Below are 19,187 nucleotides of genomic sequence, written 5' to 3' on the forward strand. Positions count from 1 at the left end.
TCACCGAAGTATATATATCATTTGCTTTGTCCAAATGGATAGTTAGTCTCTTCCCATTGTCCCACTGAGACCACCATTAGTCTAAAAGACGCTGCAAGTATAATATTACCTAGTGTGGTATATTCTTGCTTCTAATCACATTCCTAGAGAGAGCTCTTTAGTTTCTATAAGAGACATGCCTTTCAAAAGTTAAGAAACTATAGAGTAGCCAGGAAAAGAATTAACAATGGACCTAGTGTCATACACAGTGAGAACTACAGGAGAAAGAATGAAACAGAGATATTTGTAACGTATACGTAAAATAATTAAATTGGTGTGAAGTATTACACAATAGTGATTACTTTGGGAAAGGATGAAGCAGAAGTGAGGTGATAATTAAGGAGACATTAACTTACTTGCTAATGTATCTATTCTTTAGAATAAAACTGAAAGCCAATACAAATAGGTAATAGAGGTTAATCCTTGAGTGTGGTAATATGAATATTAGTTTTTGTTACAATAATATTTTAATGCTTTAAATAATGCTTTTCTAATGCTTTAAATAATTATAATTTTTGTTACATAATATTCTGCGCTTTTCTCTGTTTTCAGAAATTTATTAACAAGTAAATTTAAAGAATAAATTTTTGAGAGGAAGTCGTGAACATATATTAAGAACTTGGTTTGAATTATGATTTTGAATCCTGGCTAATACATTTTCTGTCTGTGACTATGAGAAACTTCTTAATTCATTGTGCCTCAGCTCTCTTACCCGTTAAGTGGTAGAAATAAATATAACTCAGTGTTGCTGCAAAGATTCCATGAAAAAATGTCTAGAAAGCATTTTTCACTATACCTGTCACTTACCAAGTTCTCATTAAATTATTTGTATTGTTGTTATAAATCAGAGGTACTATGTTTTTTAAATATTTAGAAATTTTTCGTGTACTGATTCAATAATCTGTTACAATGTATACTTCCAGGAAGATGTATGCCTAATAATTCTCAGGTGTTATTCATCTTAAATTCAATGGACTTTTTATCTAGGTATGTGAGCTTTTGTGCTTTCATGAGTATGTAATACAAATTATGAGTAATTTAACACTGAATATGCAAGTATTGTGTAGAAAATAAAAGATTCTGAGCAAGAAAAATGATTAATTTCGATCTTGAAGTATTTAAGAAAAAGATACAAATGTGCATTTATATAGAGCTAGAAGATAATTTATGGAAGAAAATGACAGAGGATGGAGAAAAAGACCCAACTTACTTGGTATTTGTGGTCAATGTACTCTAAAGAATAACAGTTCAAATTGGATTAGAAACTTTGGGATTTATGAGGTATTTTTCCCCTCTAAATTCTTTCTATTTATTTTGTTATGTTATTTTCCTTACTCCTTGGTTTTAATCATTTATTCTTTAGAGGCTTTAGTCTTCTTTTTTCTGTTATAAATTTCCAGAGAAATGAGATAAGTGGTGGAGTAGCAGACTCAAGATAATTCTTTTCTTCCTTTTATTTTTATTTATATTTTAAAATATCTGAAATAGAAAAATTGTTTCTTTCTCTGTTATAAGAAGTGTTGAGTTGGTGCTCAGTGAATAATAAATCATCTTAATAAATGAGATGACTAGATTTCTTACAGAGTTGCTGCATTCTGGTTTCAATATTGTTAGAGGATGTGTATATCTTGTCCCATGTGTTACCACAGCTAATTTAAGGAGGCCAAAAGTATCTTCTACAGGAAAAAAAAATAGTGCTGTCAATAAATGTACGAATTCTGAAGAGTAGATCATAAATTGTGTTCTTCATTCATTAATTTTTTCTATTTTTATAAATATAGCCTCAATATACTTCCTCCTTTTCTTCTTCTTTGAGAAATTTCTTTATCTTTTGTTTGTTTATTTGTTTCCCTTAAAACTTCTGGGCATTGCTTTTGCTCTTTTTCCTCAATCTTATTATCAGTAGGAATGGTCTCTGTTCCAATTCTGCTTGTGGTGTCATCTTAAAACTCTTTGATTCCTTCTAACCCATGTCACTCCTTGTCTTCTTAAAGTTCCATTTCTGAAGTAAGATCACTGCAGTATATTACAGATGAATATAAAATGAAGGCAGAAATAATAAGACTCTCCGCCACATTGTTCCCCTTCTTACGACATCAAGAAACAATATCAAACATGCCTCAAATTACCCTACTCCGTCAGTGTGCCATTTCAAAAACTGTGAATAAGAAATGTGTTGATATTTTATTATTTCAGAATGTTCCTCTATGCTTTTGTCAACCTTATCAGATCCAACAATCTTTTTCATAACACATATAAAGTGAGCTAAAAATCTCTGCAATAAAAATAATGGGAAATAAAATTTACCTATACATGTAATTTTATAAAATCAATACAATGCCCTAAATATATGAAGGAGAAGTGAAAGGAAATAAATGTATAATAAAACAGTATTTATTTCCATACACAAATATACAAATATGATCTCACTACAAGATATGATAAAAGAGCTAGTTATGTGCACTCTATTTCTGACAGCTACAAATGCAGATTGATACAGGCAAATTATTAATGATTCAAATGCCACAAGTGGCATTGCCATTGGGGATGTGATTTTCTGGAATCATGAGCAACACTTTGAAGAGTTTCAAACTAAATACATATAGTCCTTTCTGGATTTGCAGTTTTTGCATTCCTGGAAAATTCAGTGTATATAAAATTTATAAAACAGATATTTTGTATTTATGTGAAAAATGGTTATATTCCAGTTTCAGATGATTAAAAACAGGGTTTTAAACTAAATAAATGTTATGTGACATTAGAATGTTATGTGGGATGAAAGAAAATTCTTTATTGTGTAGCACTATCTCATGCAGACCATTCTCTCCTAAGTGCCAAGTGTCCCCCAAACACTATGACAACAAAAATATCTACACAAATTGCTACAACACACCCTAGAACCCATTGAAAAGCAATTCTCCAGGGAATACTTATGCTAAAGAACCATCTATGTTAAAACACCCTAATGGGGAGGTGGGGGGTGGGCAGAAAGGGTGAAGTGGTGCACCTATAATATGACTGACAAATAATAATGTACAACTGAATTTTGACAAGGTTGTAAACTATCATAACCTCTATAGAAAGTAAAATAGAAAAAAAAGGGGACAAAAAAAAAATACCCTGATAGGTCTATAAGAAAACATTAATGCTTTCCATGGATGTCTGTAGAAGGCTTTCACAATACTATAATTTTATTAATGTTTTTTTCTACATTTTCATAAATTACCATAACTTACTTAGGTGATAGGATGTCTTCTGTGCAAATAAATAGGGACAACAATAAGAACAATAATACCCTTCTCATGAAATTTACTTAAGTACTTTTCAAAAATCAATCGTTTTTTTCTGTAGCATAAAAAATGCAATTTGGGATTTCAACTGTCTATCATTTTTTTTAATATTATAGCTTCTTCAGTCATAGCAGCATGACTTTTCTATATATCTTTCTCATTTTTACAGGTAGTGTCTTTTATAATATGCTCCTTTCCTAGGACGCAAAGTTAAATGAGAGTTAAATAGAGCCTCATATTCACCATCATGAACCACAAAGTATAATTTGCTCTGTATTCCATTATTATTGCAGAGATAGGTTTTTAAAAGAATTTATGTTTCAGCCAAGAGGTGATTTATGAATACTCACAGAAAGGCAATAATACAGTGGCATAGCCTCCAAGGGAAGTGAGAGTTTGACAGTATCCCTCAGAGCCATGTCAGCAGACTGACAAAAGGGGCTATCATGATGCAGACAGTTGGGAAGAGAATGAATAGGGAAGACGTGGAGGTAGTGTTAGATCATACCAATTATTAGAGGAAAAGCTGAAAGTAAAAGGATGGCAAGAAAGCAGATAATAGCTTGCCAAATAACTGTTTTGATTTATGTAATTTATTTTTTGCTGAAAGCTACTCATTTTTATAGGTTAGCCTTCTCTGGAGATGTTAAAAATTGCAATATCAGTCTGACCAAGGGCAAAAATAAAAAACAAGAGGTACAATTAACAATATTGCAAATTATATTTATCTTTTATATACATTAATATTTCATCTCTGGAAAGATCAGGTTTGAAAATCTAAAGTCGACCAGTTCAGAAAGTCCCAGACTTATGGTGGTTTGACTCACAATTTTTTGACTTTTTGATGGTGCAACAGCAATATATATTCAGTAGAAACTGTACTTCAAATTTCTTTTACAATTTTTTTCAGATGTACCTCGTATTTCGAATTCTGTGTACATTACATCATGTTCACCACCTGAAAACTAATTATAGTCCATCCCCTAACATGTGAGCCTAATCACCCCTTTTGCCCTCCCCCTTCCCCCCTTCCCCAGTGGTAACCACCATTCCAATCCCAATGCTATTTTTTTTCGTTGTTTGTATCTTCTACTTATGATTAAGATCATATGGTATTTGACTTTCTCCCTCTGACTTATTTCACTCAGCATACTATCCTCAAGGTCCATCCATGTAGTCACAAATGGCCAGATTTCGTCATTTCTTATGGCTAAGTAGTAGTCCATCGTGTATAAATATCACATCTTCTAAAAAGCTGCTGCACAGCAAAGGAAACCATCAACAAAACGAAAAGACAACCTAACAATTGGGAGAAGATATTTGCAAACCATATTTCAGATAAGGAGTTAATATCCAAAATATACAAAGAACTCATACAGCTCAACAACAAAAAAGCTAACAATCCAATTAGAAAATGGGTAAAAGATCTGAACAGAGATTTCTGCAAAGAAGATATACGGATGGCCAACAGGCATATGAAAAGATGCTCAACATCATTAGCTATCAGGGAAATGCAAATCAAAACTACAATGAGGTATTACCTCACTCTGGTCAGAATGGCTATAATTAACAAGACAGGAAACAACAAACGTTGGAGAGGGTGTGGAGAGAAGGGAACCCTTGTTCACTGCTGGTGGCAGTGCAAACTGGTGCAGCCACTATGGAAAGCAGTTTGGAGTATCCTCAGAAAATTAAGGATAGATCTACCATATGATCCAGCTATTCCACTGCTGGGTATTTATCCAAAGAACTTGAAAACACAAAGGCATAAAGATACTTGCACCGCTACGTTCATTGCAGCATTATACACAATAGCCAAGACAGGGAAGCAACCTATGTGCCCATCAAGGGACGAATGGATAAAGAAGATGTGGTATTTGTACTTCAAATTTTGAATTTTGATTTTTTCCTAGGCTAGTGATATTTGGGACGGGACGATACTCTCTCAAGACTCTGGGCAGGGGTAGGGAGGTGCAGCTGCCAGTCAGCAGGTGACCACGAGGGTGAAGAACTGATCCATTTACAACCTTTCTTCCCCCATGCAACTATTGTGTTTTTCACTTTCAGTGCAGTATTCAATAAATTACATGAGACATTTAACACTATGTTATAAAATAGGCTTTGTGTTAGATGATTTTGCCCTAGTGTAGGCTTATGTAAGTGTTCCAAACACATTAACTAGGCTAGGCTAAGCTATCATGTTCTGTAAGTGCAGTGTATTAAGTACATTTCGACTTACAATATTTTCAACTTATGATGGGTTAGGTTTATCAGAACATAATCCCATCCTGAGTCACAGAAGATCTGTATTTTAATATTACAGATTAAATCTTTTGCTCAATCTTCAAAAGAGGAAAGAAAACATCAAAAGTCTTCTTTATATTAACAGTTTATTAAAAATAAAAATATATCTCGTTTATAAAAATTAATTTCTCAGACTGCATAATTCATTTTATCTCCTCGTACCTACACACAGAGGCAGAACATTAATATATTTAGACCTTTTGATTGGAGACTTAACATTTACACTGGCATAAAACATTAATACTATCAGCCAAGCATGAAAATTCCAAATTAACAGAAACTAATACTGCTATTCAAGTAAAGTGGGAGTTAGTGTGAGAAATGGAAGATTCTATAAAACATAGGTTAGCAGGATATTAAAAATCTATATTTAAGCTTTATTCTTCATACATGGTTCGACAAGACATTAATCTACCTACTACCTCTGCTTTAATTATATGCCTTCTTTCTATGAATTTAATATTAGTATCTGATGATGGTTCCAGGCTCTGGATCCAGACTGCTTGGCTTCAAATCTGGCTCTGTTGAGTAACACTGGGCAAGTTCCCCCCGAATTTATGTGCTCTAGTTTCCCCATCTTTAAATGGGCTAATTATTGTGCTGCCCTTCTGGAGATGATGTCTCTGACACATGGCAAGCACTCAGTGAATGTGGACAATTTGTATTGTTTGTTTTTTTAGGTTTTTTTTTTTTTTTACTTGAGGAAGATTAGCCCTGAGCTAACATCTGTCGCCAGTCTTCCTCTACTTTGTATGTGGGTTGCCACCACAGCCTGGCCACTAAGAAGCTGTGTAGGTCCACACCCAGAACCGAACCTGGGCCGCCAAAGCAGAGCATGCCAAACTTAACCACTAGGCCAAGGGGCCAGCCCGTTTTTTTTTTTTTAACAAACAATTTAATTGAAAAGCTAAAATTAATTAATGGTAATCTACAAAAGTACATAAAAAGGTACTTGTATAGGTAGAAAACTACTTATCATATTAGTGAATTAAAATATTGTGGTTTGTTTAATAGTAAATAAATAAGTAAAACAAATATTTTTAGTTTCCTCCTAAATTGATGGCCACTGTCATTTTGCTGTATTTAAGCACTTTTATTTCTTTTTATACACCAACTTCAGCAAATTTAGTCAGCAACAACCTAAATAGGAACTTTTTGTGAAAGTTAGGCACCTTCAATATCATATGTATTATTTATATTCACTCTACATACTTGAAATCTATCCATTTGAATTTTTATTGTAATTCTTTCTATCTCTGTGCACTCTTAGAAAAATAACGAATGGCCCAAATACCTTGCTCTCAAACTTTAGTTTGCTGTGATGAAATCACTCCTGAGTCAAGCATCCAGGCCACAGGAAGGGAAAGCACTAATGAAAATTAGCATTCCAAAAGAATCTTCTGCAGCTGTCATCATAAAGAGAAACTGATTAGTGGTTTGGACTGTGCTAACTCTGTAAATTATCAAACAAAATAGTGCAGAAGCATCCATTTACGTATATGAAAATTTCAATTTGAGCATCACACTTAGAGCACATTAATCAACTTCATTCTTTGTTTTTACGGGTAATGAGGCTTTGCAGAAAGGTAAACAGCTAGCTAAATAAAGTCGCTTTGGCAAAATGGATTAAATATATTCATACTTTAAAAAAAAAAAAAAGAAACATGCTAAGAGGTGTTTAAATGAAGAAAGCATCCCCTTGGTCATTTATTTCTATTTTTAGTTCCTACTAGGACATTTCCCTCTTCTGGGAAAAATGTCCTAATTTACTGTCTTTTATGCATTTTAGTTTCTTTCACAGTCAACCTGTCTTAAATGTTAAATGTGGAAGTTTTAGTAGCTGATTAATATATTCTACCACCTTTTACTTAATATCTAAGTATAGATCCTTAATTAAACTGTGTTGGTTCTTAAAAGCTACACAGACGTCACATAATTTGTTGTAGGGCTATAGCAGTAACTATTTCCTGTGATGGAAATAGAAGGACCGTTTCCTAATAACGTTTTCTGTTTCACATGTAATAATTTGTATAAAGGAAAACTTCTCTCATGAGAATTGTATTTCTAGAAAATGAAACCAACATTGAATATGGCTAAGTTTACAATTCTGGTAATCTATGGGAAAATTGATTAGGAAGACAAACAAACCAAACATTCACATAATGAAAGAATCATTATTTCTCTAAATATTTACTGAATACCTAACGTGCACTAGGTACTGGAGATAGAGCAGTGGAAAACATTTAAGTGACTGACAAATGTTTTAATTAATGGCACTTACTTGTCAAGACCAATGATGGAAAACCATTGAAGAAGTGAGAACAGTGAAAGTGTTAGAAAATAGAGGATTATATTTCAAATACAAAAGCAATTTGTAATGTACCTATGCATTAACTATTTTTTATCTCGGTAAAATTCCTTATAGTAGATTAGAGGGCAAGTCTTCAACATTTCTTTCTCGTGTGGCTGTTGTGTACATTCTATCATGAAGAATACTTGAGGGTTCTTTGTTTTCAATTGTGCCTAAAGCTTTATAATTATAAGCCCTTAATAGTTATTATTACTTAAATAAATTCTTCTAGATCAAATTCTGTCAATTCTTCACTCTGTGATTTTCAAGTATCCTCCTTCTTTTACCACTTTAAAAAAATTCCAGAAAATCAAGAATTGACACATATATATTTTGTATAAGACAATATTTTTCTAGTGTTTGCTTTCATATGAAGTAATGTTTCTCTCTACATAAAGTATTCCAGAATACATGAAAGATAAGATAAAATTAAAGTTAACAATTCTGGTCATCTGAATTAGAGAAACTGAATTGCATTCTGTTAGATAAAGGGAAATTATATTTAGAGGACAGAAAATAATCTTAATTGTTGGAGAAGTAAATTGACCCCTTTATGGATGACCAGTTACCTTATTTAAAACTGTGGGATATAAATTTCATATTCTTCATGCTTGATCATTTTTAGTTTGATGTATAAAGCAATTTTGATATTAATCATAGTAAATCTGTGCATTAACCATAGCCACCATGCTTGCAGACTCCAAGGAAAAAAAGGCAGGCTGGCAACGCTTATGGTTATCCTCTTAACCCATAGTATTTTTTATCTGCAAAATTGCCATCAGTTTCATCAGCCAATCTCTACATGCACAGGCCCAGTATGGAATAATAAATAGGCACTTGACTATTTTACATCTTTTTGACTAATGATTTTCCCAGGAAAGGAAGCCTCTAAGACAAGTTTCACTCACTGGCATTAAGATCAACCAATTTTTAATATATTTTTCTTCAAAGAGCTTCTATCTTCAAAATGATTTGAAAATATTTTTTTCTGTCACATCGTTAATCAATGATGATTTAGCGAGCAACTTACATGTTATAGACTGTGTTTAACTTGGTTTTCTAAAATTACACCTTGTTAGTGTCACAGCGAACAGATGACTTGATGACGGTTTCTTCCACATATGGAACATGTGTGATCAACGTATGCATACATTTTCATGCAGCAAAAAGTGTTTTCAGGATGTCATTTTCATTATGCAGTTCTAGAAAATCTCTTTCATGTTTCGCTGTCTAACTTTACTTAATAATTCCTTTATACTATGTAATAGCATAATAAAACATGTATGTCATTTCTTTTGTATTTCTAGCATTAGGAATTAACGCTGGTGCTATAATTACAAAACAATGACTCTAAGAAATAGTGCTTTGGGGCTGGCCCACTGGCTGAGTCGTTAAGTTCTTACGCTCTGTTTTGGCGGCCCAGGGTTTCGCCAGTTCGGATCCTGGGCGCAGACAGGGTATGGCTCATCAAGCCATGCTGAGGTGGCATCCCACATGCCACAACTAGAAGGACCCATAACTAAAAATGCACAAATATTACTGGGGTGCTTTGGGAGAAAAAGGAAATATAAAATCTTAAAAAAAAAAAAGAAATAGTGGTTCATAGAGCTATAAGGATATAGGAGATGGAGTTAATGAAAAGACAGTAATATGGGTACAGTGGCCTTCACTAGCTGTGTCTTTCTTCCTTTAGCAACTAAAGTGCATGAAATCTGGAAAATTAAAAATTAAATTTACCTTTGTGTAATGACTGAACACTCTTACAGGCCAGTTATGGCCCTAAATTGTAAATGTGGAGTTCTTATTATTTTGTGTATGCTTTTTCCCTTAGTGGTGAAGAATCATTTCTTGAAGTCTTTTGAAGTGTTTTCACCTCTACTATGATCATCCCTAGAAGTATACCCTCCCTCAAAAAACGAAAAAAAAACATATAAGGTCTGGCCCAGTGGCATAATGATTAAGTTCACGTGCCCCACTTTGGCAGTCCAGGGTCAGTGGATTCAGATTCTGGGAACAGACCTGCACACTGCTCACTAGACATGCTGTTGTGGCACCCCATATACAAAACTAGAGGAAGATTGGTACAGACGTTAGCTCAGGGCCACTCTTCCTCACCAAAAAAAAAAAAAAAAAAAAGTTTTCAAGCCAGCCCTGAAGGCCTAGTGTTTGGTTAAGTTTTGGCACTCACTGCTTCAGCTGCCTGAGTTCATTTCCTGGTAACAGAACCACACCATTCATCTGCCAGTTGCCGTGCCGTGGTGGCAGCTCACATAGAAGAACTAGAAGGACTTACAATTAAGATATCCAACCATGCACTGGAGCTTTTGGGAGGAAAAATTAGAAAAAACAAGGAAAAGGAAGATTGGCAACAGATAGCTCAGGGCAAATCTTTCCCTGCCAAAATAGAAAATATATATGTTTTCAATATTTAAGGTACTTCAACTCTGGCATTTTGAGTGAAACATAATGTAGAAAGTACTATCAATCTGTGGAATAACTTGAGTCCATTATGCTTTATAACGGTTGTTTTGGGTAGCCTTTTACAAACATTTACAATGCTGATATCTTTTTTTATAATTTATATTTCAGCTTTCTCAAGCGTTTGACCACTCATTTGTTTTGCTGGTTTGTTTGTTTCTTGGCTTTAGCATGAAAGATTTTTACCAGTGTACCACTGTTCATACATACCATGTTTTCTTTATGTATTCATTCATTGTTGGACACAGGTTATTTTCATGTCTTGGCTATTGCTGCTTCCAAAATTCTTTGTCTTCAACTTCTGAATTTATTATATTGTATCTCAGTGTAACCCTTTTTAGACCTATTTGGCATTCTTTGGGCCTCATGAATCTGGATGTCCATTTCTCTCCCCAGGTTTGAGAAGTTTTCAGCTATGATTGCTTTAAATATGCTTTCCAGGCCTTTCTCTCACTCTTCTCCTTCTAGGATTCCCACAATGTCAATATAGTAGTTTCTCTTTATTCGTGGTTTTGCTTTCCATGGTTTCAGTTACCCATGGTCAATCGTGGTCCAAAACTATGAAATAAAAAAATTCCAGGAATAAACAATTTATAAGTTTTAAGTTGCGCACATTCTGAACGGTGTGATGAAATCTCACGTCATTCCTTTCCATCCCACATGGGACATGAATCATCCCTTTGTCCAGCAAATCTGTATGCTACCCACCCATCAGTCACTTAACAGCTGTCTGAGTTATCAGATCAACTGTCACAATGTTGTAGTGCTTGTGTTCAAGTAACCCTCATTTTACTTAATAATGTTCCCAAAGTGCAAGAGTTATGATGCTGACCATACGGATATGCCAAAGAGAAACTTTAAAAAGCTTCCTTTGAGTGAAAAGGTGAACGTTCTGGACATGAAAGAAAAAAATCATATACTGAGATTGCTAAGATCTACAGTAACTTTTATTACAATATAGTTCTATATTATTGTTAGTTATTGTTGATCTCTTACTGTGTCTAATTTATAAGTTGAACTTTATCATAGATATGTATGTATAGGAGAAAACCTAGTATATATAGGGTTTGGTACTATCTGTGCTTTCAGGCATCCACTGGGGGACTTGGAACACATCCCTCATGGATAGTGGGAGACTACTGTATTTGCTCTTTTAATGGTGGTCCATGAATCCTGCAGGCTTTCTCTTTTCTCTTTCACTCTTTTTCATTCTTTTTTTTTTTGACTTCTCTGGCCGACTAATTTCAAATGCCCAATTTCTATTTCACTGATTCTTTCTTTTGCTTGGTTGAGTTACTGTTGAAGCTCTTTATTGAATTCTTTACTTCAGTCATTTTGTTCTTCAACTCTAGGAGATTTTTTGTGTGTGGTTTCCATTTCTTTGTTGAACTTTTTGTTTTGTTCATGCATTGTTTTCCTAATTTCATTTAGTTGTCTGTTCTGTGTTCTTGTAGTTCACTAAACTACTTTAAGAGGATTATTCTGAATTCTTTGTTGCACGGTTCATGGATCTCCATTTCTTTAGGGTCAGTTATTAGAGCTTTGTTAGTTTTCTTTGGTGGTATCATGTTTACCTGATTTTTTGTGACTCTTGGTTCCTTATGTTGGTATCTGTACATTTGAGTAAGATGTCTCCTCTTCCAGATTTTACAAGTTTGCTTTGACAGAGACAGTTTGTCACCAGTCAGCTCAGCTTGGGCTTCTGGATGAGTCAGCATCCTTGGATAGGTGGAGCTTGCTATAGGGGTCAATTTTGAGGTAAGGTCACTACCCAAGCACTGGAGTCACAGGGGGATGCTGCTGACTGGGAGTTGTTGGATAGGACTGCTGGCTTGGTTCCTTGCTCAAGCAAGGCTGGAGGATGGGCTCCACAGTTGTCTGGATTCTCTGATCAGACTTCCTAGTTGGGCAGAACTGGATACTGTACTTAGCAGTAGATGGGGCTATGAATTAGATTCTCTTCCTGGGAAAGGTGGCGGAATAGGTCCCAAGGCCAGCATGGCTCATTGTTCGGAGACCCAGTCAAGCAAAACTGCACCCTGAATTCTCTGCCCAGATGGAGTCAGCAGCTTTGCTCTGCAAGAGGTCAGAGTGGCTAGCTGGGCTCTCTAATCAAGTGCTACTGTATAGGGGCTCTAGGATGGGCTATGCAGCTTCTTGGGTGCTATGGTTAGGTTTCCTGGTTGGGCAGCACAGAAAGCTTTATTCAACAGTGGGCAGGGCTATGAATCAGCATCCCGGTCCTGATAGGGCTGCAGACGAAGCACCAAGGCTGGCAAGGCTTGTTGTTTTCAGACCAAATCAGGTAGAACTGCATATAAGATCCCTGGCCAGGCAGGGCTGTCGGCTTGGCTCTGCGGATGGCCAGAGCTGCTGGCCAAGCTCTCTGCTAGAGAACTGCTGGGCTATCTAGTTTCCCAGGTGCTCTGTCCAGGTTTCCTGGTTGGGAGAGTTTCAGAGCAGCACTCAGCAATAGTCAGGGCTATGAATTATCTTCCTTGCCTGGGAAAGGCAGCAGAACAGCCTCCAAGGATGGAATGGTTCACTGTTTGGGGTCCTGTATCAGATAGAAGTATTTACCGAGTTTCCTGGTCAAATGGGGCCACTGTCTTTGCTCTGCAGACAGGTATTGCTGCTGGCCAGGCTCTTCACTGGAGTCCTTCTGCGCTTCCCAGGTGCTCCCACCAACCATCCTGGTTGGGTAGGACTGGGAGCTGTACTCAGCAGTAGGAAGGGCTATGAATTCGATTTTCTGCCCAAGCTGGTGGTGCCAGAACAGACTCCAAGGCCAGCAATGCTCACTGTTTGGAGTAGTGAACCAGGCAGAACTGTGCCATGAGTTCCCTAGCAAGATGGGGCCACTGTCTTGGCTCTGCAGGTGGGCAAAGCATCTGATTGGGATTTCTACTTGGGCGCTTCTGCAAGTAGGAGCTCCATCTGCCAAGATCCAAGTGCTGGTTGTTGTAATCCCTGCCCATCTTCTCTCTCACAATCTGATCTCCAATAGTTAAACTCCATAGATTACCCCCACAATTCCTTCGAGGCAAGACCTAAGTGGGCCTCCCAGGAGATGATCTTCAACACTGGGGGAACTGGACGTCCACCTCGGGGTCTCTTTTTGCCACTGGAGAAATCATAGGCCCAGGGGTCCCTCTCAGTGCGGTGCTGTGCTGGCTTGGCAGAGGGGCATTGTGGTCAGTGTGCAACCTCTCTTCTTACCCTTCTAGTGCAGTCCTTCTCAGTCTCTATGGTCCAAGAGGGTGCTTCAGCCTTACCTCCATGTTCTAGAATTTTCACAATGATGTCTTGTCTACGTATAATTGCTAGTTGGTCTTCTTGTGAGGGAGACTGAAGTCAGGAACAACCTATATCACCATCATGATGACATCACTCCAGAACTTGCAGAATTTTAGTGGGATTGTACAGGTGTTAAATGCTCCTTCTGAGGTTCTCTTCCTTGACAGAAGGTGGCTCCACTGCTTCTTAGAGTTCTCAACAGTGGTACTATTGCCGGGGTTAAGCAATTTGGATTAGTGTTTTATTGATCTTAATCTGTTGATTTTATCTGCTTTTAGGTGGTAAGAAATATAGAGCGTCATCTCTTTTTTGGTTGGTTTCTGTGGGTGTCTTGGTCATTTTTTTTTACTAGGTATAAAACGACTGACATTTCCTTCATGGACAGCATAACTCATTTATTTAATGGCTATAACTGATTCGAAACATAGTCATTGCCAATTATTCAGACCTTACATCACTGGATGTAAGGCTTGATCCAGCGGGCTTGTTAAAGTTCATGTTACACCTCTAAGCTAACTTTAACTCAAGTGTTCATCAAAAATAAAGACTTACCTGCTTGAGCTAGGGATTCTCTTTACCACTCATAAGTTGAAGTCAGCTAAAGCAGGTCTCCTTACGTCTTCCCTGCTGAAATATGTCTCCACAGGTAGTCTCCTTCTGAGCTACAAGGCACCTGCTTGGAGAAACTCCTCCATGCCTGCTGATATTGGCTCCAGGTTTAAGCCGGAACTGAAGATGTGTTTGTTGCCATTGCCACTTATCTGATTTTAACTAATTAACTCAGCAGGAGAGAGAACTTTTTTAAGTTTAATGTTATTGCAGAGCACCTTGAGATACCACAGCATGACAAGATGACATAAAAGTTAGTGTGTGTACGCCTCCACCTTCTCTTGGAGTTAGGCACCCTGGTGGTTTAGACAAATGCATTGGTTGTTCAAATGGAAACTTGATACTAAAAGTCATGGGGAGAAAAAAGGCTGAATTCTAATTTGATGTTTCCAGTCTGTTAGGAACATAAAGAAATGGGGGAATCATTTATAATTCCTATGGATCCTTGCAATCACATAGAAACTACTGAGATGTGGAATAGATTCCTGGAACAAGTGCTTAATGACATTAGTGTTTCTATTCCAAGTCCTCTATTTTTATATAAACTATGGTGTACTATTTTTAGCTAACATTTGAATAAGACAAATATTTTAAAAACTTCTTTCACATCAATTATTTTTAAATCCCTTGTAACTGTTCTATTACTATTCTCTGTGACAAAAATATACAGAATTCTAAAAATTGAATAAAATTATCCAACTATATAGAAATTAGAAAAATAATCAGTATTGACATTCAAACTTAGACACTCCTTTAAATCATGCTGCTTATATGATTATTTTAACAATTTAAAATTGTGTAATTTTTCTAATAAGTGAACGGTCTATGAAACAAATACTATGTCTATAAACACTGCTCTATCCTATGTCTTGGCTGGAATATTTTGAGGGGGCAGCTTAAAATATAAATTAAATTAAAGCAAATATGTATCACTTGTTTCTCTGTTTTGTAAAGAGAATTAGAATATGTATTTAAGCGCTTACAACATGTATCGAATATTGGTAGCAAAGGGAATTTGTTTGGCATCATAGTATACTTATATTTAGCATACTTAAGATTTCAAAGATGGGTGTATATTTAGAAGAACTTTGTTAAAAGGAGATGTCTTGGTGAATTATGGTAGTGTTTTGGGAAGTATACTACAAATAAATATGTAACAACTAATTTGCTTACTGTGTATATATAAAATCAAATGGAACAGGGCCAGTTTATTTACCTTTCCTATGTCTAGAGATGGGAAGTTTAAAAAAAAATATCTCAAGGGCAAGTTTTATATGAAGTACTTGATGAAAGGCCTTGTAAGCCATTCACTTCCTAATTTGTTTATTTGTTTGTTAATTCTCTTACCATATTCAATATGTATTGAGTATGCCTACTATGTTAAGTGTATTGTCATAGGCTTTTAGGTACAGACGAGCCTCTATCCCAACAGAATTCAGAATAAAAGGTGATAAATATGAAACATTTAATCAAATGAAATTAATAAATACACATCACAAAGATCTAAAGAAAAATAAATGAACAACGAGAAGGCAAAAAATCTGAAGGAGAATAAATGAAAAAATGGTTTACTAGAGAATAATGTGTGGTGGTTGCTCAGGGTGGCCACAGATACTCATGCTTAGAAGATGGTATTTAATTTGAGCTCTGAAGATTGAGAAGGCAAGGGCAAAGAAAGAGCAACTGCAAAAGTCTAAGCATGAAGGAAGTTGGTATGTGTAAGAAACAAAGAAAACCAGTGGGGCTGGAGAGAGCTTGGCACAAAGTGAATCTGTAGATATAAACAGGGAATCAGATTGAATACAGAATTCTAGAGCATGGGAAGTACTAGGAGTTTGACCATATGTTTAATGAGAAAGCGTTGAAGGGAAATTAAGGAGAGCCTTATAAATAAGTGAATGAATAAACAAATAAACCAACCAATCAACCAACTTCTGCTATTGATAGAGAATGGATTATGTCTTACAAGGACAGAAGTAGGCCAATCAAGAAAAAAAGTATGGAGACCAGTTAAAAGACTTCTAATAGTCCTGATAGATGGTAGCTTGAATAAAGTTGGTGTAAGTTTGGCTATGCAAAAGTGAACAGATTTTACACTAGGTCATTATCTTCAGGAAATTCAAAATCTGAAAAAAGAGCAACAACCTTTTTCTCTAATCATGTAATTTAAATTTGAAAATTTGAAAAGATTTTAGGTTGTAAGGAGCAAGCAGACACAAACAGGAATTAAGAAACTAAGAAAAACCGCAACTACAGCTCAGGGTAAAGTATCACGTAAAAAGAAAATAACAAGACATGAAAAGTAAATAATTATGAGAGAATGTGTAGACTGATGTAAAATATGAAGGCGTTTGAGAAAATGAATGGACTAGGGACTGTTTCAAATGGGAATATTTTCTTAGTTTTTGGCTTGAATTGTAAGTATAGAAACAGAAAGTTGTAATTTTGATATTGAAGAAGAATAGAACCCAAAACTCTGGTGCAGGAAGGAACATGTAGGTAAAATGTAGACAGAAGCTAACATAGAACAGATGTTAAAACCAAGAGAGTGTAGAGCTAATTAAAAGACAGTCTCTGGTTGGTGTTTAAGCTAGCTGGAGGGTAGTTTACGAAAAGGAGGGATGAGTGTAGTTAAAACGGAAATTTTAAACATGGTATATAAGTTGGAAGCAAGTATAACCAGAAGAATGTCTAAGATGACATTTTTTTAAGACTTTTTTTAGAGCAGTTTTAGATTCACAGAAAAATTGAGAGAAAGGTATAGGGATTTCCCATATATTCCACACGCCCACACATGCACAGCCTCTCCCATTATCAACCTCCCCCACCAGAGTGGTACATTTGTTACAACTGATGAACCTACATTGACACATCATAATTGCTCAAAGTTCATAGTTTACATTAGGATTTATTGCTGGTGTTATACATTCTATGAGTTTGCATAAATGAATAATGACATGTGTTCATCATTACAGTCCTATACAGAGTATTTTCAATGCCCTAAAATTCTCTGTGCTGCACCTATGCATCCTCTGCCCCCAACTCCTGGCAACCACCCCTTTTTCCTGTCTTGTTTTTTTTGCCTTTCCCAGAATGTCATATAGGTGGAATGATACAGTATGTAGCCTTTTCATATTGTCTTCTTTCACTTAGTAATATGCATTTAAGTTTCTTCCATGTCTTTTCATGGCTTGATAGCTCATTTCTTTTCAGAGCTGAATAATATTCCATGGTCTGCATGTACCACAGATTATGTATCCATTTGCCTACTGAAGGGCATTTGGTTGCTTCCAGGTTTTGGAAATTATGAGTAGAGCTGTTATAAATGCTCATTGGTAGGTTTTGTGTGGACATGAGTTGTCAACTCCTTTGGTTAAATACCAAGGACCACAATTGCTGGGTAGTACGGTAGGAGTATGTTTCATTTTGTTCTAGGATAACATGTTGTGGATAACTAATCAAAGAGAAGTAGATCACTGTATGGGGAAAATCAAGATTTGAATGTCACACGGAAACCAAATTCAGATTGATATGCTTTTCTTTTGTATCATAGAAAGATATACATAGAAAGTATACATCCTACTGTATGTATACATACATACATACAGTAGGAATGTCTTTAGTAGGAATGTCTTTTAGTCCCTAATTTGATTTCTCTAGAGTTAAATATTGATGATTTTAGAGCCATTAAGGATTTTACCTGGATATACATTTCAATTTGTTGCTCATGGAATTAAAATTTCATAAACGCAATCACTTACCCAATATTTTTCTGAATGATTTTAATTTTTATATGAACAAGTTAGAAGGCACATTTCAATATATGTATTAGATTGTTGGACATTTTACTGAGAATCTTCATTTTCAATATTAAAAAATAAGCTATGTACAGATTAACTGATGCTTTATCAAATTTAAAAATTTCCTGCTTGATTAAAATGTAGATAGTAAAGCTTCCTTTAAAAAAGTTGCTTATATAATATAAGGCATATTTGTATTCATGGCTAAGACATTCTAAAAGTCAGTGGTTGATTTATTTTCTAGTCTTCAAGATCTAAGAGAGCTGCCAAGATGTCACTGTGAAGGAGAAAGAAAAAACATATTGTCAGTGATTGGGCAATGTTTGCGGGAAATTTCCCCTATAAGGTTATAAAAATTCTTAGGGATACTCAGGCAATAATAGCTATATAATCCTTTACTATCAGTAGGATGTAAATAGCCAATCCTGTTCAATGGCTTTTCAGTGGGTGAAATGTCAAATAAGTGATTATGTCCAAAGTAGTTAATTTAATTTGATCACTCTAAAGATGGTGAAAACAGTCCACTCATTTTGGTCATCTTCATGACTAAATTAACTATCAGCACTTAACAGCTATTATCTATCACTTGCTGAATGCTCAAAATATCCCTAATGAAGACAATTCTAAAGTAAATAATTTACTCCAAGAACTAAGAAACTAAGTGAAGATCTGATGAATGAGTAGATTTATCCAGATAAAAAGGTTTCTTGTCAAATAGAACAGAATAGTTCATAAAGCCCCAGAGCAAAGAGGTAGCATATTAGAGAAATTGAGGGAAATGCATTTTGGATAAAGTTTGAATTGAGATGTGAGGGATATATATTTTACGAAGAGAAGCTAAAGAAGACATAGGAGTTAGATATAGTTAGTATTAGTTTCCTATTGTTGCATAACAAGTTACCACAAATTTAGTGGCTGAAAACAATACCCATTTTCTATCTCACAGTATCCATGGGTCAGTAAGTCCAGGTACAGCTTAACTAGGTCATCTGCTCAGGATCCTTCCAGGCTGAAATTAAA

Source organism: Equus quagga, chromosome 6, assembly GCF_021613505.1.
Source record: "Equus quagga isolate Etosha38 chromosome 6, UCLA_HA_Equagga_1.0, whole genome shotgun sequence".
NCBI classification, from domain to species: Eukaryota; Metazoa; Chordata; class Mammalia; order Perissodactyla; family Equidae; genus Equus; species Equus quagga.